The 25136-nt window shown below is 38.5% G+C and overlaps 1 pseudogene; it reads right to left on the bottom strand.

Annotated features, from left to right (window-relative positions):
- Positions 1 to 200: 200 nt before the first annotated feature.
- Positions 201 to 25136, bottom strand: part of LOC101614345 — a 66790-nt pseudogene continuing 41854 nt past the window's right edge.

The following is a 25136-nucleotide window of genomic DNA, read 5'->3' as shown; positions in this document are numbered from 1 at the left end:
TGTAGGAAAACATTATCTGCATGAATACCCTAATGGCAAATCATTGTAAAATGCCTCAGCTGCATTTGGTGAGGAGGATAGGGATTAACTTCAAAGCACCTCAGCTCTCCTGAGGAGATGATCAGAGGTACACTGGGTTGTGTTATTGTAACATCCATTAAGGATGCTTTTCCTTCAGCAAGGGCTTTTGCTAATGGGCTTTATGCTTGACCTCCAAAGTTTTCTGGCAATTTACTGATGAGATTCTTAACCTTTGGGTTGCTCTGATTTTGACATATCTGATGGGTTCTGGGTCACATTCTGGAAGGCCACCATAACTTCTGGATCCTACATTGCAGCAAGAACCTCTGGATCACTGAGAATTTCATTAAGTCCAGGCATGCCTCCTTCCATTTCAGGCATACCTCCAGGAAAATTACCAGGCATTCTATCAGCAAAGCCACCTGGAAAAGAGCCATATTGAACTCCAGATTGTTGTCTGGCTTCTTTCTGCCTTTGGGCTCTCTCATGTTCTTCTCCAGCTTTCTTAACCCTTTCTAGACTTTCTTTTATATCTCTCTCTTCACATTTTCCCTCATGCTTTCTCCAATGTTTGACAATTTTCCAAGCCCTCTGTTGAACTTCTTTCAGCATTTCATTGACAGCCTCATCATAATCCAGTTTACAGGCAAGGGCAAGATCATAGGCTGCTTCTTACCAATGGTCCAGAATTTTGTGTGCTTTCCCTCAGTACTTGAAAGGCTGAGCAGAAGCAGGATGTATTTCAATAACTGTCACAGTCTCTATTGGAAGCATTTGTCTTCTGTAACTTGACAAAGAAACTGACTCTCTCAGCATAATGAATGGCCAAGTGAGGGGCTAGCTTGATGGCATCTGTGCACAAGTCAATGGTTTTCTGAAGCTCACCATGGTGTAGGGCTTCAATAGCAGCCTCTTTCTTTTCAATTGCTTGATCCATCCTCTCTTCAGTTATCACTACAATTTCACCTCACATTTCCTGAGGGGCATCAGTGTCTGGTTTAATTACATCTTTATTATCAATTTCTACATCTCTTTCCTCACTGAATGGCTCATATGTCTTTATATTTTTCTGTGTCTTTTTTTTCTGATTTAGCTTTATAGTAGCAGATGGCACTTTATCTCCAATGCTTTCCATTCACTCCTGCAGGAAGCACATTTCCTCAGTGGCACAGGACACTCAGGTCCTGTTTACATATATTCATGAAGGCCCAGACCTCATTCACTTTGCAAAAGTTTCTAGTCAGGAAGCAGTGGGCAGCGGCGGTAGCAGAGGTGGATGAGGCTGTGTCCTGATGCCAAGTCAGGGCATTGCTTCACATGTGACTGAATAGAGCTCAAATTTCTCTTGATGGTCTTTATGTATGGGTATGGAGAAGTAAGCATTTGCAAGATCAGTCGCTGTATACCAGATATAGAAATGTGTTAACTCTGCTGAAAAAAAATAAAACCACATGTGGAACATCAGCTGCAATTTCAGTCACTACTTGGTTTATTATGATCAGCTGTCATTACCCAGGACCCATCTGACATCATAAAAGGCCAAATAGGCGGAACAACCACCCTTCCCACTCTTCCATATTTCAAGTCCTTGATGGTGGCACTAATTTTTACAATCCCTTCAGGAATGTGACATTATTTCTTGTCTAATATTTCCCCCACGAGAGTCACTCTTATGGCTTCCATTTGGCCTTTCTAACCATCATTGTCTTCACTCCACAAGGAAACAATGTGGTGATTCTGTCAACTTCTTTTGATCATATAAGCAGAAAATTATGTATTCTAATACTGGGAAAATAAGCATAAGGTAAGTTTTAAGGCCCCTTAGGCCCACCATATGTAAGAATTTGGTTAAAACGTCATTTGTCACCTAATCATTATGAATGCTTTTTGGCTACTCTGTCCTTGAAAGCAAGTGTGGTGCTCACAGCTGGCTTAGCCTAACGTTGAATTAGACCAATTATACTTAATTTATCCAATTGAGCAGCCACAGCTTCCACTATAAAGTAGGATAAGAGGCCATGGTATGTAACTATACAGTGGAGACCCCAGGATTTTGGAGATGGCAGGACTGTAGGACAGCCACCAAGAAGAGCTGCTGGGTTGGGATGGATTTTTCCTTAAGGCTGTGGATAGCCCAGCTGGAGGGTGGAATTGGAGCCTCAGAGATCTTGTCATGTATTACACTTGGAGCTGCAGGATTTGATATTTGCCTTGTATGTAGGAATGTTTTCTCTGTGTCATTATGTATATATAATTTGTGTTTTGATTTTATAGGCTAACAGTTATTTCAGAAGAGACTTTTATTCATTTTTATTAGTTATGTGCACAGTGTATACAGTCATGTTGGTACTATCATTAGCTTTCTCCCTGTCCTCTCCCCTCCGCAGGGGCCAAATTTGTTGGAGAGTATGGGTTATGCATTGTGGGGTTAGCCATCAGTTATGAGTAAGAGGCAATGTCACTCATAATGACCCAAGGTGTGGCTCTGATATTCTTTCTGCCTGCTCTTCCACAAAGTTCCCTGAGCCAGGTTGGGTTCATTTTAGGTCTGCTTCAGTGATGAGGTTTTGGGAGCCTCTGTGTCTCTGGATATCAGGTTTGTTAGGAGCTGAGTCAGATAAGACTTTTAAACAGTGTTGGAGTTGATTAAAAAAAAAGTCATATTTTAAAAGTGGGACTGAATGCACTGATATGGTTATGAGTTTATGGGTACCAAGGGAAGATGTGATGCTTTGAATCATCTGTCCCCCATAAACTCATGTGCTTTGAATTCTTGGTCCAAACTTGGAGTCAATTAGAGAGGTAGGGCTTTCTGGATGATATGTGTTACTGTCAGAAGGCTTTGGGATGTTATTTCTAGCTCCCTCTTGTCAGAAACCAGCTCATTCTCTTACTAATATTTGACATCTGCAGTGGCAGGAGTTGATGTCTAGTTCCTGTTCTACCATCTTTTCCTTGCCATTATTGAACTTCCCCTTAAGATTATAAGCCAAAATAAACTCTTTCCTCCCACCAGCTGCTTTCACTAGTGTTTTTCCCCCAGAAATGTGAAGATACCTATAGCAAGAAGTGAATCAGGTGAATCAAATTCATCCATCTTTGAGTTCATTGGTTGACACCATAGATTATTAATGTTCTTTTTGCTAACAGAATAGTCTTTAGTAATGCTGGACTTGACAAGCCAGGTCCAGATAATACCAAACCGACTAAAGACATTCACCTTTGCTACTCTGTTCCTCTGCAACCACTCCTGGTACCAAAATCTGTATGCCAGGGTGCTCTAGAATAATATAACTGACAGAATGAATTTATGTTGTATTGTAGTTAGGTTCACATTGCTGGCAGAAAACACCTGACCAAAAACAGCTTCGGTGGAGGTGTGGAGTTTGTTTTGGCTTATAGACTCGAGGTGAAGCTCCATGAAGGCAGGGAAAATGATGGCATGAGCAGAGAGTGGACATCACCCCCTTAGCCAACATAAGGTGGACAATAGCAACAGGAGAGTGTGCCAAGAACTGGCAAGTAGAAACTGGCTATAATACCCATAAGCCCACCCCCAGCAATGCACTGCCTCCAGGTGGCATTAATTCCCAAACCCCTATCATCTGAGAACCTAGCATTCAGAACACCTAATTTTATGGGGGACACCTGAATCAAACCACCACGTGTTACAAGACAGATTTATTAGATTGGCTTATACAATAAGGGCCAGGTTGTCCAACAATATCTGTCTGCATGCTGGAGAAGCTGAGAAGCCACTGATCAGTCCACAAAGCTAAATGCCTCAACAGTCCTAATCTGATGCTGAAGGCCTGCAGATTTCCTGGAGAACCACTAGTCCTTGGTTCACATTTGAGGGCCAAAGAACCTAGGTTCCAGTGTCAGTGAAGGACAGCAGCAGTGGAGTAGAAGGAACAATGGCAGCAGATAAAAGCTGCACTTCTTTCCCCTCAGGTCTCTTTACGTCTAGTCGCAGACAGAAGAAGGTACTACACACTTTGAGAAGGTGTTACACACTTCTCTGTATCATCTTCCATAAAGCACTCTCACAGACCTATCCAGACGCATGTGTCTCTTACTTAATTTCTGTTCCAATCAGTAGTCAAGATAGTCTCACACTGCAATAACTGGCTGTTGTGCTGCAGTCAAAGCCTTGATTCACAGTGATCTTTTTGATGTTATCCATTTCATTTATTATCTCCCACAAAGGAATTGTCACCTCTTTACAGAGTAATCACCCACTCTTACTTAACAGACCTGTAGATAGAAAGACAAAGTGGCTCCAGATATGTGGTGACAAGAAATTGGCAGAGATTAGCACCACTGATGGAGTTTGGAACAGGATGGTGTGAGCCGCAGATTCTTGTCTTCCTTCAGTTTCCCAGGGGCAAAGATGACTCCTCAAAAACTTATATCTTTTTACTGGGATTAAGTCATTTTCATAGAGATTATTTACATGAATGATCCTGGATATCTTGTTTAGTTTGAGTAGCACAATGTGTGAGTACCACCACCAAAAAATTGCCTTTAAAACATTCTGTCCTATCCATACAGAACACCTCCAGTTGTTAAACAAAAGAAAAGTATGAAATACTAGTGTTAATATGTACAGATAAGAAATTATATTTAATTTATTTTTCAATAATCTTCTATTTCTTTAACAAAGCCAAAGGAATAAATAGGAAGAAATTTGAAAAACAAAAATATAATTTATTCTAAAAATTAGGAAACCTGGTTTGTATGTGTGTGAAAAAATACATATATATCATATGTATATATCAATATTATATATGATCCAGTGGAATAAAGTATAAATCCATATTCACTAAATTTCTTTTAAGGATCTGCTGTATACCAGACATTGCTATGAGTGTGAAGAGCATCCAGTATACTGACCTCACTACAACACTTGCTACAAAGAGGGAGCATCCAGGCACCATAAGGGGCAAAATGTGCCTAGGCCATAAGTATTCACTGATTGTTTTCTCACACAGTACACATCCCAATGGTGGTGATACTAACAAATAAGTAGAGACTACAGCACGTAATGAGAATAAGAAATACTATGAAAAAGAATTGAACTGGGTTGGGACAGTGTTATGGACAGGGGTCATAGTTCTCTGAGATAAGGTGACAGTGGAGCAAATAAATGCTTAAATAAAGTGATATTTTCAGATATTTGTGTTCTTGGATAGGGACCTCTGTGTGCAGGTTTGAGGCTGGGCCATGACTTCTGTATGTCTTAAGCAATGAGCTAGCTCAAAAACGCAGGCAGAAAAATGAGTAATGACTAAGCCAGGTTCGTCTATGTTTAGAAGGTTGAGCTTTTATTTTTAGTGGCATGGGAGACAAAGTTTTGAGCCTACCCATGCTTCATTATGACTGATGAGCATAACTACCTTACACAAATCAGGCAAGTATAGGAGGAGAAATGGAGAGGCATCAAGCAGGAAACAGGAGGTATTTACATACTACAAGAATTTCAGGCAAGATGTTAGTAGTTTGGACTCGAATGATAACAGAGTATTAGAGCCAAAAGTATTTTACATTAAATAAAATCCAATTAAACCAAGAAATGAGAAAGACTAATCATCACAAAAATGTCAGTTCTTGGGCTTAGTGGTTAAGCGCTTGCCTGTCAAGCCTGAGGACCCCGGTTCGAGGCTTGATTTCCCCAGGACCCACGTTAGCCAGATGCACAAGGGGCCCACACGTATGGAGGTTCTTTGCAGTGGCTAGAGGTCCTGGCATGCCCATTCTCTATCTATCTATCAGCCTCTTTCTCTCTCTGTCTGTCACTCTTAAATAAATACATTTAAAAAATGTCAATTCTCTCAAGTAGCTACAATGAGTGTTCCTTAAAGGTTAATATTGTAGCAAAACAAATGACCAAGAATAAAGACTGTTTTGAAAGTGAATTATATTTGAGGACAATGGAGATTTATTCTTCCATATATCAGCAAGGTATAAAGTTAAAGAAATTAATAGTCATTGTTAAAGGCATAAAACTATAACAGATTACATATAGTTGTATATACACTATATGTGTATAAAATAATTTGTGTAGACATATAACCAAAAAATATGTAAATTGCCAATAATCACATAAGATGCATGTATAAATATATATATCACATATATATGTATATCACATATGTATATATACATCTATATATATCACAGCAAGACCTTAGAAGTCATCCCATGAATATAATGATAATTGATATCTAATAACTGTTATTACAGATAAAGCAGTAGTGGATATTAATTAAGAAAAAATAAAAATATAAAAGTTTATCTTTATTTCATACAAATCAATTCCATCTAAATGAGAACCCTTATAATTTGAATCTGAACTGTTCTCTTCAGCTCCCAAGATGGTGGTGCTGTTTTGAGAGGTTGTGGCAGAGGTGGTTCACTGAGGTCTCTGATGGTCCTAGCCTATTGCTGCTTCTGGTCCTGATGTCTGCGTTCTATTCCAGTGGCCATGTAAGGTGCTCCTCTTCACACTCCTATCACTGAAGTTTGAGCTACTCCAGCTCTTATGCCTTCCCTGCAGTGATGGCCCATAACCTCTGCAATAGTGAGCCAAAATAAACCTCTTCCTTAAGTTGTTTCTGTCAGGTATTTTGTCACAGCAATAGGAAAAGTAACTAATATAAGTCTAGAAATGAAAGAGGTTTTTTTTTTTGGCTAATACAGACTAAACATTTCTATGTGTTAAAATCTAAATTTCTATCATGTTAAATAGAAGTAATGATCTGAAAAGATATTGACATTATATGTAATCATAGAATATTGTAACTAGAATCTGTCTACATACCTGTATGTTTATATTAGAAATACTGTGATACATTTTTTACTAAATCTTTCTTCAACATATTGAGTTGAAGGTTTATTTGTTTTCTTTTTTAATATGTATCCTTCATTGGAAGCTCTTATTTCCTCATAATTCAGAGTATTGTTTCTCCATATACCTGCTTATGCACATTCCACAAATGGGAAACTCAGAGAAACTTTCTGTTACATTTTTGGACATCAGTATTTCTGTCCTTTGTTCATTCACTTGAATATGTTTTCTTTAGATTTCAACTTCACTTTTGGAATTTTAATCTCAATTATATTTAGCCATGCTGACAAATTTCTCTTCAAATATCCTCCTATAAGTCTCGACAAATTTTAAATTTGTTCAGTGTGTTCTCACAAAAGAGCAGAGTTCTTTATTTCTAGATGTTATCCAGTTGCTTGCATGCCTTTATTACATGGCATATCTACTTTTCTTTCTTTCTTTCTTCTTCCTTCTTTCTTTCTTTTTTGTTTTGTTTTGAGGTTGGGTCTTACTCTAGCCTTGGCTGACATGAAACTCACTCCATAGTTCCAGGCTGGCCTTGAACCCACAGTGATCCTCCTTTCTCTGCCTCCCAGGAGCTGAGATTAAAGGTGTGTACCACCATGCCATACACATATCACATCTAGAACAAAACACATTTTGGAGCAATTCCTTTAGAAATGAACATACTTGGTTTATAACTTGATATTGTAAGTGGGAACTCCTTCACTAGACATCTCTATGTAAAAACAAACAAACTATATATATATATCACATATATATAAATATAAATATATATATATATATATATATATATATATATATATATGTTATTTTCCCCAATTCACCAAGAAATCTCTTCTGTTAAATTTCAAATACATAAAAATTGTAAAATGCTAAATAAGAGTGCATTCAAATGATTTCCTGCCAAGTATGTTTATGAAATCATCTTTCTATGAGCATATTCAATGATGTATAAAGTAACATTCTACTCACTGGCATATTAGAATTCCATAAAGAATCCAAAAGCATGCATTTTTTTTACTTCAAATTGAATTTCTCTATTAATTTGGGCTTTCATTTCTATTAAATATATATTTTTAGCACAGATCTTTGTACATCCTTTCATAAGTTCTCACAGAAATTCCAAGGATGATATCTTTGCCTTGCTATGAATAAAGCAGTTTTATTTTTTTATTTTAGTGATTTAAAACACTTTCCTTACAAAGCTGAGCCAACAAAAATATGACTGTAGTACTTTGGTTAAATTCTTGCTTTACATAGAACTGAACACTAGTAAAATATTTTACAAAGGAGCAATTGACAAGGCAGACAGAATTATTATGCTGGCATATTTGACTCATGTTACCTAAATGTTAGATTTTATTATTTTGTTACAAATTAAGTATTCCAAGGCAGGCGGGGTGGCACATGCCTTTAATCCCAGCACTCAGGAGGTAGAGGTAGGAGGATTCCTGTGAGTTTGAGGCCATCCTGAGACTACGTCGTAAATTGCAGGTCAGCCTGGACCAGAGTGAGACCCCACCTTGAAAAACCAAAAGGAAAAAGAAATTAACTATTCCAGAACTTTCTTTACAAATCAAACATGAAGTATTTGATTCCATGTGACTTCGTGTGTTTAAAATCCTATCACATCTTGTATCCAAGCACAGTCATTTTGTCATGATTCCAAGGGAGAACACTACATAAAAGCAACTATCATAGTAATATGATTAAGTACATAAGAAGACTGGAAACAATATAGCTTGTTTCAAACTCATCTTCTCTTCAAATGATGAGAAAGTGCTATTGCCCATATGGTTCATGAGGTTGACCAAATCCGTCTGAAACCAAAGCCTCAACTGTAACTCTCATCCCAACCTGTGCAGGGATAAAGCAGCAATATATACATACATACATATACATATACATATACATACATACATACATACATACATATATATATATGTGTGTGTGTGTGTGTGTGTGTGTGTGTGTGTTTTCAAGGAATGTCAGTAACTGTGATTCCCATAAACTTTGCTTAAAAAAACATATTGCAAGACCTTGTTAGACATTACTATAATTGGTCAACCTCTGATGCCCTGGGGAACCTGCCCTGCTACATATATGACATAAAGGCTATCAGAAGTATATTTATTTCTCATTTCTTATATGTAAACAGAGTCCATTCATAATTGAAATCTAACAAACTTTTTAAGAAGTCAAAACCATATTTTTAGACTATGTTTTCAAATATAGCTATGCTGTCTTCTCCAATTAACCTCCCCTCTCTCTTTCTGTAGCACCCAAGCTCTCTGCTGTTCAGTCTGAAATTAAAGTTGAGCATCATCTATGGGCATAGCAATGTCTCTACACTCCCAACCACCAACAAAGCTTATTATTGCTGAAAACACAAAAATCAGAAATCTAGAAACTTATTTCCAAAATTTTCCAGGCATATGGGCATATCTAATCCAATCCTGTATGTGGTATTTCTTTTCTTTGATCATAGAAGCAAATGAGTATCCATGCCTAATCCTTGAGCTTATCACAGTTGCCACTTTTCAAACACAGTTAAGGTCATATCTCCTCTTCCCTACTTTCCTTTCTCCCTACGCCCCCCCCCCCTTTTTTTGCTTTGAGCTGGTTGACTTTTTTATTTTTTTTAATTTATTAGTTTTTGTTTTTACTAATTAGTTTTGTACTCAGTGAATACAGTCAAGTTGGTACTATTGTTAGGCTCATCCATGTACTACCCCCTCCCCCTGGCCCCTCCTTGTTGAGGTATATGGGTCATGCATTGTGGAGTTAGCCCACAGTTATGGGTAGGAGAAATATCTCTGCATATCATGACCCAAATGTGGCTCTGACATTCCCGCAAAATTTCCTTGAGTCATGTTGGGTTCATTTTTGGTCTGCTTCAGTGATGAGGTGATGGGGGCCTCTGGGTCTCTGGATATTTCCCTCCTTTTTTTTCTCTGGGATCTTTAAAATACTTTTTTTTGTTCATTTATTTATTTATTTATTTATTTGAGAGCGACAGACACAGAGAGAAAGACAGATAGAGGGAGAGAGAGAGAATGGGCGCGCCAGGGCTTCCAGCCTCTGCGAACGAACTCCAGACGCATGCGCCCCCTTGTGCATCTGGCTAACGTGGGACCTGGGGAACCGAGCCTCGAACCGGGGTCCTTAGGCTTCACAGGCAAGCGCTTAACTGCTAAGCCATCTCTCCAGCCCTCTCTGGGATCTTTAGAGGGTACACTCAATCCACCTATAAAATGGAATTAAAAATATTGTCTACTACATGGAGGGATTTTATAAAGATTCAATGAAAATATCTAAAAAATTTCCTGAGTGTTCTAAAATACTTGAAAGTTGTTAAAAGTACAAAAGTTCATGGAACCTGAGTTCACATCCCTGCTCTGCCACTCAATAACTTAATCCTGGTAAACATATTTTCTTTAAAATAAACTGGATATGTAGCCTGATACATATTGTACACCTAAAAACAATAGTAGCTAGCAAATAAAACTGTGAAGTAGCTAGCTTTTTATTTCAATATATTTTCTTTAGTAACTGACTATTTAATAACTTCAACTGGGAAAATAGACTCAAGAAGGTTAATCATAGAACAACATAAGCAGAACCTGACATAAAGAAATTGAAAAGCTGTTCTTGACCTATACATCAGTTGTCAAAGTTACAATAGAAGCCATGATTAATAATACAAAGAGTGTATATTATACACCATCAAAGTAGGAGCTCTTCCTCACCCTGGTCATATGTACATTCTAAGATGTCCTTAAGTAGTTGAGTGTTGCATCTGCCTGATGTCCTTCTTTTGCAAGCCTCTGGACCCAGGATGGGTGTCACTATAAGCCTTCCTGATGACTGGGCTCTCTTGGCCAATCCTAGCCATTGGAGAATCCCAAACATACTTTAAGAGTTTAGCTCATCCTCTGGGAGTTGGTGTCTAGTGACTGTTATTCTGCATCCAAATTGAATATTTAGTGTACTAGTGTGCTTTTTCCTAAGTTCTAATGCTTCTCCAGTTTCTCAATTCCTATTTTACTCTTTAGAGTATATCCTGGGGTCTTGGGTTTGAAATCTTAAATTTTTCTTTTAAATTATTTCCTGAAGGATAGAGTTTGGATCACTGCATAGAAAGCTGTCCTGTGAAGGTCAAGTTGGAATACAGCATAGATGAAAAATAAATTGTAATTGTTTTAAAGTTGTTTACTTTACACTTATGATAACTAGTATCTAAATTTTCCAACAGGAATAGGAAACTCTCACTTGTCTGTAGGAAGGTTGTTGGCAAGCTGGAAATCAAAAAGTATCATGCTGGGGCTACATATGTATAGCTCAGTTGGTAGAGTTCTTGCCTATCATGTATGAAGCGTTTAGTTGGTCCCCAAAATTGGATAAACTAGGTATGGTGGTGGTACTGGCCTGTAATCCCAGCACTTTGGAGGTAGAGATAGGAGAATCAGGAGTTTGGTGTCAACCTCAGCTACATAGTGAGTTTGAAGCCAGCCTGAGATACATGAGATCAATTTTCCAAAAAAATAAATTAAAACTATCATATTGCATCCCATAATGACAATATAGAGAAAAGGCTCCATGGAAAAACATGTGGGGCCAGGCTATTCTGTTATAACAATATAACCTGTGGCACTAAACTGGTCCTTTAAGTACTATAATTACTCACTTAAAATTGATGCTACCTGGGTGTGGCAGTGCATGCTTTTAATCCCAGCACTTGGGAGGCAGAGGTAGGAGGATTGCCACAAATTCAAGGTCACCCTGAGACTACATAGTGAGTAGGTCAGCCTGAGCTACAGTGAAACTCTACCTCAAAAAACAACAACAAAAATGGTGATGCATTATCTCATTACTTTCCACTAAGCTTACCTCTTGATTATTATACCTAATATTTGGAAATCAAGATTCCTTTTTTTTCTCTTTTCTCAATTTTGTTAAACATTTTCCATGATTATAAAAAAATATCCCATGGTAATACCTCCTTCCCCCCTTTTCCCCTTTGAAATTCACTTCTCCATCACATCCACTCCCCATCTCAATAAGTCTCTCCTCTTTTTTGATGCAACAATCCTTCCCTCCTCTTATGATGGTCTTATGTAGGTAGTGTCAGGCATTATGAAGTCATGGATATTGAGGCCAATTTTCTGTTGGGAAGGAGCACGTGGTAAGGAGTCAAACCCTTCCTTTGGCTTTTACATTCTTTCTGCCACTTCTTCTGCATTAGACCCTGCACCCTGGAAGGTGTGATCGAAATGTTACTCTGAACTCTAGTTACTTCTTTCCAGCACTATGATACCTTCTGAGTTGTCCCAAGGTCACTGCCATCTGAAAAGAGAAGATTCTCTATCCAAAGTGAGAGTAGAATTAATATAAGGGTATGAATATTAAGAGAAGTGCTTACTGAGCATTTTGATAAGCATAGTATATACACTAATCCAGACATCAGCAGATGTTACAACCCTAGGGCTCATGACTACCCCTGTTTTACATTTTCAGTATCAGGGATATATTCCCTCCCTTAGAGTGGGCCTCTGGTCCAATTGGAGGACAGTTGGCTTCCACTATGACAGATGTGCCACTATTGCACCCATTGGACTGGTTGGCCAATTATAAGGCTTGCAGTGTCCACTGTTGAGTATCTTCACTGGTGTGCATCTTTCTCCCATTGAACTGCATATAGAATGGCTTCTTCCAGCTTTCTGTCAGCTGGTATACATGGAGGAGGTTATCAGCTCAGTTCCAGCAGGATTTCTCAGTGGCCTTGCAGACCAAGTATGTGGAGTCTTCAGCAATAGGGTCTTGCCATCTATTCCTGGTGGGAAACCAAGGGCTTTGGCAATGTCCTATGATGTTTTGGGGGCATCAGGGACCTCCCTGGCCAACAACTTACTGGATGGTATTCCATCCCTGGCACTGAAAATTTTCTATCAATGATCTATGGCTCCTGAGTGTTCCATTGTCCAAAACTGATGGATTCCATTTGATTTATTTATATCCTCTAAGATTTTGATTAGCCGTCCCTCCACCTTTACTTTACTCAATCTCCTCCCCTGACATCACTTAGGGCCTTTTCACCCCCATTAATCTATTCTTCTACTTACATATATACAATACCAACCTATTAAGTACCCTCCTCCCTTACCTTCTCTTTCCTTTGTATCTCATTTTTAGCTTACTGGCATCTGCTACTGAGTTTTTTCCTTCTCACCTAGAAGTATCATCTGTAGCTAGGATCCACATATGAGAGAGAACATGCAGCTCTTGGCTTTCTGGGCCTGGGTTACCTCACTTAGTATAATCCTTTCCAGATCCATCCATTTTTCTGCAAATTTCATAACTTCATTTTTTTTTACCACTGAGTAGAACTCCATTTTATAAATGTGCCATATCTTCATTATCCACTCATCAGTTGAGGGATATCTAGGCTGGTTCCATTTCCCAGCTATTATAAATTGAGCAGCAATAAACATGGTTGAGCACATACTTCTAAGGAAATGAGATGAGTCCTTAGGATATATGCCTAGGAGTGCTGTAGATGGGTTATATGGTAGATCAATCTTTAGCTATTTCAGGAACCTCCACACTGATTTCCACAATGGCTGGACCACAGTGCATTCCCACCAGCAGTGTAGAAGTGTTCCTCTTTTTCCACATCCCCACCAACATTTATGATCATTTGTTTTCATATCTTGAAATTCCCACTCATATTTTTCTATAAATTTGTCTTTCTCTTTGTTGGACTGTATTAGATCTGCCACCTGGTATTCTAGCTTAGATATTCTGTTCTCTCCTTCATCCATTCACTGGTGAGATTTTCTATGGAGTTTTTTATTTCATTAACTGTGTTCTTTATTGCTAGTAATTCTAACTGTTTTTTCTTTATTAGTTCTATTTCCTTATGTATGTCTAGTATTGACCTCTTTATTTCATTAAATTTGGCATTCTGTGTCTTCTTTGCTCCCTTTCAATTCTTCTTTGAGTTTGTTGAGTATATTTATAATCTCTCTTTTGAAATTTTTCTCAGGCATTTCCTCTAACTCGTTCTTAATAGAGGTCATTTCTGTTGCATTAATAATTTTTGGTGGACTTATATTGTCTTGATTTTTGTTGTTTTTTTTCTTGTGTTATAATGTATATATTTTTGCATCTTGGATTATTTAATGATTAGATTTTCCAGTTAGCTGGGTATTATTAGACGCATCAATCAATCTGTTGTTATATATCTTCAGGGTAGGAGCTTAAGGCGCTAGATGTGGCTCTGAAGACACTCAGAGGATGTACAAAAGTGATTCTAGGTGTTGGGTTTGCCTGCTATGAGAGTATTCAAGTAGGCTAAGAGGAAGAAAATACAGGCAGATTCTAAACTTTAACTAAACAATGTACACTGTCAAGGAAAGACAGCTCAGAGTATTTATCTAAGAGTAGGTATTATGGCAACCAGATCCTCTGTCTGTCCTTTTGGCTGTGTGGTGCCTCATCCACTCCCTTAATCCTGACAACAAGGTGGTTAAGATTTCTGGTCTATAGAGGGTTCCAAGTCAGCTTGTGACCAGGTGAGACCCTTCCCTAATGTATAACAGAAGAGTAAGCAAAGACACTATAATTCAAGAAGCAACAAATAACAAGCCCAAACTACAGCTTATTTGAGAATGGCAAATTTGACCATCCATCCAATTTTTTCCTGACATGGAAGGTGCAATTAGCACTTCTGGTTCAGGCATATATACCAGGTTTATTAGGCAGGTACTGACCTGGTGTAATCCCAGTTTCCTTTTGGGATGATTTTGGCCTCAGCTGCACTCTTGATTGGGTCTCTCTTTGGTGCTCTGTCAGTTCAGTAGCTGCGCTGTTCTCATGGGCTGGGCACTGGCAGTGGGGAGGGGAGGGAGCCGATGCTGTTCAGTTTGCCCTCTGTTCCACGTGTTCTTCTACCTCGTGATCTGCTCCTCTGTTGTTCACCGTGGTTTTCCACATTTCTTGAGTTTGCAGAGAGCTCCGGTGTTGTGGAAAATCCCCTAACCTGGCTTTTCCTGTGGCTAAAGCCCAGCACCACTGCCACCTCAGTCTGGCAGGTGGACCAGCCCCGCCAGAGGCACTTCTGCCAGCCGGTGCAGGCTCTGGATGCTCTGGATCTCTCCTACTTCTCTGCTGTTGTTTCAATTTCGTATACTCCTCACTTTTTAGTAAAAGTGTGTATTTTGCTGTTTTTTTTTTTTTTTTTGGCTTTTCTCCCCTATGCTGCTTTGGTGTGGTATCTATGCCACCATCTTAACCGGAAGTCAAAATCAAGATTCTTATACCTGAATCTTTGGAGAATTAAACCTCAATATATGTTTGTCCAGGAACATACCACATCTAAATTGTCATAGGTATGTTTCCAAGAGCACAGTATTAAGTATAATCTAACATCTAAAGACTTTGTAAATATGGGAATTTCATGACAGATAAAAACTACAAGGATGGCCTGAAGGAATTGTAACTACAAACTATTAAAATACTCTTTTTAAAAAAAATTATTAGTTTTCTATTCATAAAATACTCTAGTCAAGCAACATAAAGCTTTGTAGCCCAAGGAAGTCACATACCATTTCAGATGTAGCAAGGTGGATAAGAGATAAGAACCCCCAAGTGAAAAGTCAGCAGTGGAGAGGATCATGTGCAAAAAGCATATCCAAGAAAATATGAAAGATTTTCCCTCACTCTCAGGGTTGGGGCTTCTGTGTTTGCCCAGTTGGGTTATCCAATAACCATAGTGTCTCCCCTTTTCAATTTTCTAATACAACCATTTGTTATTGTGGCTATCAGGAACAAATCCTGAGTTCACAGCCATAGGACTATGAGAGACATTAGCAGGTTTGATGTAGAGTAAATGCATTTTCCCAAGGCCCCAGACTTTGGGAGTGAGTATAATCTACATATGGAAGACTTAAAAGAGAAATTACAATTTTGTCATCAGAAAGAGCACATTATCATGAATTCTTAGCATTTATCAATGTTTGTGTTCCCCTTTTCTTGGACACACAGAAAACTTGTATTTCAAAGCTTTCCTTGCAGTTATGCATACTCAGTTATACTTCATGGGATGAGAGCATCAGTGAGACATTGAGATTGTAGGCACAGCCCATGAGCACCCTTCAGCGGAACACTTAGAGCACCTGTAAGAGGCAGAAAACTACAGCTCACATCTAACTCTGATTTTGTACAGCCTACAAACTAAAATGGCTTTACATTTGTAAAGCAGTTTTTAAATAGGAATATTTCATGACATATAAAATTATATGCAATTTGAATGTCAATGTCATAAAGTTTTATTGGAACACATCCATGTTCACACTTAGTCATGCATTGACTACTTTTAAACAATGGGAGCATTGAGTGGTCGCCTCAAAGAAAGAACATTGATGGTGTTCTCATTGCTGAACTATGCTGACAATGCATGGCACATTACAGTAATATAATTATAACTTTGCAATTTTGAGCCATGCGTATCATTTTATCATGACATTTTATTTTATGTTTTTTTTTTCTTTTTCCACTCTGCACACTCTAAGTTAATCAAAGAAATGAAAAGAAAAACTGATGCTCTTTTAAAGCACAGTGGAATTGTGGTTTGTTCTATCAAAGTAAATAGAAAAACACTGTTTTATATAATGACAATACAGGTGTGATAGTTAAAACAGAGCTTCCAAAATACGCCATGATATCTGGAACCTGTGAATATGTTAGCTTGCTTATTAAAAGAGAAGTTGTGGAGACTAGAGATGTGTTTCCCTCACACACAAAGTCCTGGATTGAATCTCCACTATTGCATAAACCAGGCATGGTGTCACATTTGTAATCACAGCACTTGATAAGTAGATTCAGCAGATTAAAGAAGTCAAGGTCATCCTTTGTGATATAGTGAATTCAAGGCCAACACAGGTTACATGAGACTCCTAAAACAAGAGAATTTTATATATGACTAAAGTAAATCATATTTAAATGGAAAAACTAAGCCAGCTGTGTCAATGTAATCCTATGGTCTCATAAGAAAGGGGCAGAGGAGTAGAGATAACGGAGGCAGAGAGATGATGGGAAGCTAAGTTAGAGTAATGCTACTACTGGCTGCGATACTCAGGCAAGGAATACAAGGATCATCCAGAATCTAGGAAAAGCAGAACAGAAAACTGTCTAACAGTCCTCCAGAAGGAACATGCCGCAGACAATACTGGCCTTGGATTTATAATCTTCAGAGCCATAAAAGAAATGTGTGTTGTTTTAGGTTATGGTCATGTTGCATCAGCAATTGAAAAGTAACATAATATATCCTGATATTTAAAAACAGACATTCATCACAATATTCCTTACTCTATAAAGGAGAAATTTAAAACAAATTATCTATTCATATTAAAATGTCTTCATAAAAATTTTTAAAAATCACAGAAAAATGAGGGTGCAACCTTGGTAAGTTTTTAAGTAGCTCATTTGTTATCCAAGTAGAGAAAGTTACTAATTGATGGTGAGTTCATTAAAACCTTTGATTGCAATAGACAAAGAAAGGTCTCTAGAGGAGAACAACAACAAAAACTATTGACCATTGCTTTTTGATGAAAGCAACTTGCTTAAAGTTATTAATATTGTAAGCAACATCAATCAACAGCTAACAGAAACAAAAATTACCAATTTTTTTTTATTTATTTTTTATTTTTTATTTATTTGAGAGCGACAGACACAGAGAGAAAGACAGATAGAGGGAGAGAGAGAGAATGGGCGCGCCAGGGCTTCCAGCCTCTGCAAACGAACTCCAGGCACGTGCGCCCCTTGTGCATCTGGCTAATGTGGGACCTGGGGAACCGAGCCTCGAACCAGGGTCCTTAGGCTTCACAGGCAAGCGCTTAACCGCTAAGCCATCTCTCCAGCCCAAAATTACCAATGTTTTTGATTGATTTACCTTAGTTTACCCCAAACAAATAGACATTCTATAAACTCCTAATTGTTCAATAAACTCTTAGTTTGAACTTACCAAATTGTCTGTGTGGAACAAATTTATGAGAGAGTATTCTCAAAAAAAGTTGAGAAGAAACTAATTTGGTTCAATCTGAAATAGAATGTTCTAAGATCTGTTGCAGCTGATGACAGTAAAAATATCTGTGGAGCAGCACAAAGATTTATCGGCAAATTCACAAACAGTAGAAAATGGAGTATCTAAGCCCTATAATCATCATTAATTAAGTGGCAGAAAACATTTGAACTATCATGTGTGTCAACCATGTACTTGTTTGTTCCCACAGACACAGCCATTATTATATCCATTAATTTTTTTCAGAAATCAAATCTAAATATTTGTTCTGACCTGCCATATAACTCAATAGCATAAAGGTATTGAGAATTCCTTATTAAACTTTGAGATCTGAGTCAAAATTTATATTTTTCTGAGCAAAAATATACTGCACTCAGCACCTATTAATGAATCATTAATTGTTGAAAGCAGCTTTTCCCACAATTGATAATTTGTAGTGAATTGGACCTAAAATTTCAAGGTAAAATAGCATTAATATGTAAAGCAACAGGATAATTTTTCCATGAAAACCCATGTTGTTTGTGTAGCAGGTGGCATAAGGCTGCTTTACCCAGTTTTGTTCTGTAACTTTGAAACAAGAAGCAACATCTCCACTCCCATACATATTTGCAATTATTTTTTCCTAGCCCAAGCTTCCATTCTAGCAGTATTTTGAATGCCTCATGGAAAGTACATGAGGATTTTTCACATTTCAAAATATCAAAATTGAGTAGCTTTCTCCTAATGTGTAATTGAAAGTCATTTGTCTGTATGACATAACAAAAAGACCATATAATAGAGATATAGAAATATATAAGATAAGCATACAAATGCCTTCTAAGAGATGTATCTGATCACTTACAAATGCATATTTACAAATGGATATCAATATTCAGCAGTATTTATCTCTGTGGAAAAGCATTTTAAAAGGATGAACTCTATAAACTATAATTAAATTACAACATTGACCTATAAGCATTTGCAATCATTTTCATAATGCTAATTTCAAACCCTAATTAAACAAAAATGTGTTTCACTGCCAAAATAAAATAAAAACAATTCAGTTTCTCTCACTGGTAGATTTGTATTGCAAAGAATTATACTGTTATGCTTAGAATTTCATCAAAATAATGTTTACATTCTTGCTAAAGTTTGTTTTATTTTTTGGATAATATATATACCAAGATAATATCTTTGGTAGGTCCATTTGTTATCTGGGCATTTATAGAAAATTGACTCTTGCTGTAGAATATTTTGGAACCATTATAGGCAAAGAGGCTCTGTTTCTAGTCACTATCCTGAAGGCTATTTATTGAGCATTCAACTGGATCATGACATAAATGAGAAATTAATCTATGTTGTGATAAGCCACTAAGATTTGTAGGTCATCTGTTATATTACTATCAAAACCAATGTATTTTACTCATAACTAAAATAAATTTACCTGTGTGTGTACACATGAATGTCCTAGAGATTGATTGAACTCAGAGCCTCATACATACTAAGCACATGACCTGAGCTATCTATTCAAGTCCTAAAATAGCCTCTTAATTGAAGGATTGAATTCTAAACTCAAAATGATGTCAAATGCTGCAACTATTTCACAAAATACTGTCACTTCTGGAAATGACTACCTATGAGTTATCCAATGCAAAGTGTGCCTGCACAAGGAATTCATCCTTTCATTAATCCTGCTGACATTTGTGTAAGGTAAACAAGGTAATATGCAATGTTGATTTTATGTTCTTCTTTAAAATTCTGAAGTCTCTGTAATTATTGAATTAAGTAAACTATGCATAAGTGAATAAATTGTCACATGCCCTATGTAAGTATTTGTTCAATAGAGGTATTCATTTAGACACATAACAAGCATTTTTTTCTTTCCAAGATGAGGAAATTCTCTTTATTTTGGACTGATGCTAAAAGTTCCCTGCCAGGAAACTAAAAAAGAATAAGTTTCAAGGTTTGAATGAGACATTATTTCAAAATATCCCCAGAGAGACTCCTGGGCAAACTTCTGTAATAAAATGCAGTTATAGTGATCAAATTGTCAATATTTGTCCCAATTGCATGAGGAACTAGAGATAGCAAATATATAGGAGAGGCATTTTTCTCTGTTTGGTCTTGTGGAGTGAACAATTACCTGAGGTGATATGCATTTCACTTTCTGATTCAGAGGAATCTGCCATAAAACCAAATGGTGTATGTATGGCTCAGTGTTTTTTTTTTTTATTATTATCTCTTAAGAGGCTAGAGAGATTGTTCAGTAGTTAAGGTGTTTGCCTGCGAAGTCTAAGGACACAGGTTCAACTCCCCAGTACCCATATAAAGTCAGATACACAAGGTATCTCGGCCTGGCAGTTGAAATTACCATTTCAAAAGTTATAGTTTACTATTGGCCCTTACCTCTGCCTGCCATCCTAAAATCCCAGCCTTCATCCCCAACATTATATAGGCAACTACAGTCTTCATATTTAATGTGCTAAACTTTGCTTCTATAACCTGTACTTGTTTGTCAACATCTCTTCATTTCCTTTCTCTTTCCTTTCATTTTCGGTTCACTGGCGGCTTTTGTATTTCTGAACGGGTCCTAGCAAGCTGCATCTGCAGATGTTGTATTTGTCAAGGCTTGTCCTTCTCTCTCTCTCTCTCTCTCTCTCTCTCTCTTTCTCTCTCTCTTTCTCTCTCTCTCTCTCTCTCTCTTCACTTGGGTCTGTGAAGGCAGGCCAACGTTTTCTGCCATTATGGAACTTCCTCTGGATTGGTAAGCTTCAGTAAATATCCCTTACTCCATAATTGCACCTGGTCTGGCAGTTTATCTCAGCAAACCTAAAGCTGTCTGATATAGACTGAGGAATGAGCTGAGATGAACCTGACCATGTGGATGTTAATCTTTTGGAACCTTTGTTTTGGAGAAATAGGCATGGACTTGGTGCTTACAACTGAAGGTGTCTTCTGGAGTGGTAAGCCAAATTTTATGGACTATTCAGATGAAAGTTTAAAAATACTAATTGCAGACAGCATTAAACTTCGAGGCTTGGCTTATAAGTTTTCTAAGAGGAAAGAAAAATTAAAGGGGACTTTGTTGGAACTGGGCTACTGGCATAAGGGCTGGCTACATCCTGCAGCCCAGGCCCAGAGAGTTTAATCAAGTTTAAATTTGTAATAGGCTGATATGCTTATCTAGAGATATTGGATTAAGAGATTTAAGATTTGTTGTTTTTTTTGTTTGTTTGTTTGTTTTGGTTTCTCGAGGTAGGGTTTCACTCTAGCCCAGGCTGACCTGGAATTCCCTATGGCACCTCAGGGTGGCCTAAAACTCATGGTAATCCTCCTACCTCCACCTCCTGAGTGCTGGAGTTAAAGGCATGCATCACCACACCTGGCTGAGATTTAAGATTTTAAGCTAGAAAACCTCAAGCAAGTTAAAATTACAGGCACTGAGACAAATTTTAGGTTATGGTAGTTCAGTTTACATTGTTTTAGTCTCTCCTTGCTATGCCTTATACCAGTTAAAAATGTTTAATCTGTGCCTTTATATGTTACAAGTGTTTAACTTGTTTAATTTTACAGGTCTTAATATCTTAAATTGGTCAAGACTGTGGGGACCTTTAAAATTGAACTGACTACAATTTATAATATATGATAGTTATAAATCTATTGGGAGCCAGGGGCAGAATTTTGTAATTTAAATAGATGGCCCCCCTCCTGGCAGCTTGTGCCCGACCCTCCCCTACTGGGAATTGGCAGGCAATCCACCTCCTGGGAGACTGCCATGTGGCCCCCTTGGACTGACCCAGGTGGGGACAGGGGAGAAGTCCACCCTCTAGTGGTGACTGGGCTCACTGACCTTTACCCATGTCTACTGGGCATTGGCACATGCCAGGAAAAAATCTAAACATGCCATTAGTCATATGCTTCAATGTTTCACCACTCTCAGGCTGCCTGATCAAACTAAAACAGATAATGGCCCCTACTTTGTAAGCAAGGCCTTTGTAGATTCTCTCCAGACCTAGAAAATTTCACATTCCACAGACATCCCATAGAACCCCCGGGGCCAAACTATCGTTAAAAGATATAATCAAACTCTCAAGTCTCAATTACAAAATTTTATGTCAATAAATTGGGAATCATTCAGGACAAGATTAAGAGGCTTCAGGAAGACTTGGGGAGGAGGCAATGGGACCTCCAGGACAACCCGCTGCAGACTGGCTTACATGACTTCTTACCCTACCTTCTTCCTCTACTTGGGTCCCTCCCCCTCCTTCTCCTCCTTCTCACTGTTGGGCCTTATGTAATTAAAAAAATTACACAATTTATTCACTAGTGGCTAGAGGCAATAAAACTTCATCAGGTCAAGATACATTATCGCAGGCTGGCACCTCAGGAATTAAGTTCCTCAGATAACCCACTGCCACCTCCTCTGCCCTCCATGTGACCTATGATGGGGAAGATCTCAGACCAACTAAGACAACCTAAGACAGGCCATGAGGTCAGTTCTCAGATAGCTAAACACATGGTACCCAATTACAGGTAAGATCCCCAGAGGGGGACAACCTAAGACAGGGGCCATGATGAATGCTCTGAGCTAAACACCTGGTACCCAGTGACAGGTAAGATCCCCAGAGGGGGACAAGCTAAGACAGGGGCCACAGTGACTAATGCTCTTACAAAAACAAAAGGGGGAGATGTTGGGCCCTGAAAGGCCCAGGCGTGAGGCCTAGTGGAACTTCTTGAGCCTAGCTAAAGTTTGGCAACCTGTCTCTGGCCAGCTAGGACTCAACAAGATGCCTAATGGTTTCTTGCCTGCCACCTCTGCATGGCAGTTGAAATTACCATTTCAATAGTTACAGTTTACTATTGGCCCTTACCTCTATCTCCCCATCCTAAAATCCTCACCTTCACCCCCAACATTATATAGGCAACTGCTCATAGCAATAAAGTGAGTTCCTGTGAGTTCCTGCTTTGAGAAGACTCCCAACTCAGTGTGGTTTTTCTCTGGTGGCTAGGAGAGGTCTGAGTTGTTTGACACTCATCTCCTCCTCAAATCCTTGGGAGGAGCCAGCAGGCCTGGTCCTACCCTCAGCACTACCTGCCCCTGCTGGTGGAGCCCGGCATGGAGGCAGTATTTAAACACTTGCTATGATCCATGCTTCTCTGGTAGGATGTGGATAGTAGTTTGTAAACATATATGGTGACCAAGTATCAAGCAAGAAAACTCAATGTTGTCTTGATACATTAGTAAATCCTCACCACCATTTTCCTATAAGATAAGAAAAGTTGTTTCTGAAAGTGAAACATAGAAACACTGCCCTAGAGCCCTGTGCTATCTGGAAAGCTGGCATTGATGACATGTTCTTTTTTTTTTTTTTTAATTTGATTTATTAGTTTTCTTTTCATCAAATACAGGCAGTTTGGTACCATTGTTTAGGCTCATCTATGATCTACCCCCTCCCATTAGACCCTCCTTGTTGATGTAGATGGGTCGTGCATTGTGGGGTTAGCCCACAGTTATTGGTATGCTAAATGTCTCTGCAAATCATGACCCAACATGTGACTCTGACATTCTTTCTGCCCCCTCTTCCGCAAAATTTCCCTGAGCCATGTTGGGTTCATTTTTGGTCAGCTTCAGTGCTGAGGTGTTGGGGGCATCTGAGGCTCTGGCTCTCTGATTTGGTAGGAGTTGATTTTTCTCTGCGTTGGTCTCCTTCCCCTTGGTGCTGGTATCCGGTTCACAGGAAAACATTACCCTTGCTTGTTTCACCAATTGTCCTTAGTTTCAGTTGGGCCCCTTTTGAGGTATGTTGGGGCAGCTCTCTCCATAGGATCTGCATCTATCTGGAAAAGAGAAGCAGATTCTCCAACAGAGAGTAAGTTAGCACCAAGAAAATTGAAACAACACTTACTTTTTTGATAGACAGATTGATAGGTGTAGGCCCTCTTGTTCCCCATGATTGATGATAGCTTAATATTGTAGAGTGGGCTTGTGTTTGGGTATGGTTCTGACTTGTTTCCCAGCTCTAGCTATGGGTCTAGTACCACTGAGTGGATCAGTTAGCCAAATCAAGAGTAGTTGGTTCCTCACCATGGCTGTGTGCCACTATTGCACTTGAGTGGGCATCACGTCAGGTTATTTGTTGCTAATTAGATTAGACAATGAGTTGCTTGGACAGATATTGGTCATTTCCCCCAGTCGCCCATGTAGCGCCTTCTGGCACTAGACACGCTGACTGTCTGGGGACTGACTCTCTCCTGGCTTCCAGCCATGCCGTTTGATTTTGCATATCAGCTGCATATGGAGTCTTCAGCAATGACATATTCTTTATTACAGCCAAAGTAATAGAAACCACTTGGTATTTTAAGCAAGAGTTGGAATAATGCAGGGTGTCTGATGCTGGAAATTATTTTGAAGTATGCTTTCTTGACTCATCCTCCAGGTCTAGAACAACAAATCATCACTATAACTGTGACTAGAAAATAAAGATAGTACTACTGTCTCCAAAACTCATCTTGTTCAGTATAGCATGAAAGATAGACACTGAAATATCACCTGGAACAATCTGAACAAAACATGCTCAAGATTGAAATACCCAACTCAAGCACCTAGACAAGCTCTACCTCACTTTGCCTTCTAAATTTTTGGTGTACCTCTCTTTTGTGGACTAATTTATATTCATAAACCTAGCTATAAATGTCAACAGATATTTGAATCTCCAAAGTGGCTGTTTGAAAGTGCAGAATCTTGGTTCTTCTCCACACTTGAGTCAGTCTCTGGGCCACAAGACTAGCATTTTAATAAATACATCATTACTCATGTTAAGGAAACATCTGCAGATGACCAGGATTGATCCTGGTTACCATAGGATAACTATTCCAAAATTATTCTTGCAGATGTATATGTGTAGTGCATGTTCATGTATATATACAGTTGTGGGTGTTTGTGTCTCTCTCTACCTGATTTATTGATATAGTCTCTCAATAATCCCAAAGATTACTGATTCAGCCTAGTCAGTCCTTGCCCAGAAAGGAGCTGCCTGTCTGTCTCCTCCAAGCTGAGATTACAGATGTGTGTCCTCTCAAACCTCACAAGTTTACAAGGTTTATAAACATGTATGAGTTAAATTCTATAATAGTTTACACATTTCTTATTTTTGAACAAAATAGACAACTCTTTGACTGTGTTTTGCTCTCAGATGTTGATCT

The sequence above is a fragment of the Jaculus jaculus genome, chromosome 6 (assembly GCF_020740685.1).
Source record: "Jaculus jaculus isolate mJacJac1 chromosome 6, mJacJac1.mat.Y.cur, whole genome shotgun sequence".
In the NCBI taxonomy this organism is placed as follows: Eukaryota; Metazoa; Chordata; class Mammalia; order Rodentia; family Dipodidae; genus Jaculus; species Jaculus jaculus.
The sequence above is the reverse complement of the archived record's forward strand: the minus strand, read 5'-3'. Positions and strand labels throughout refer to the sequence as shown.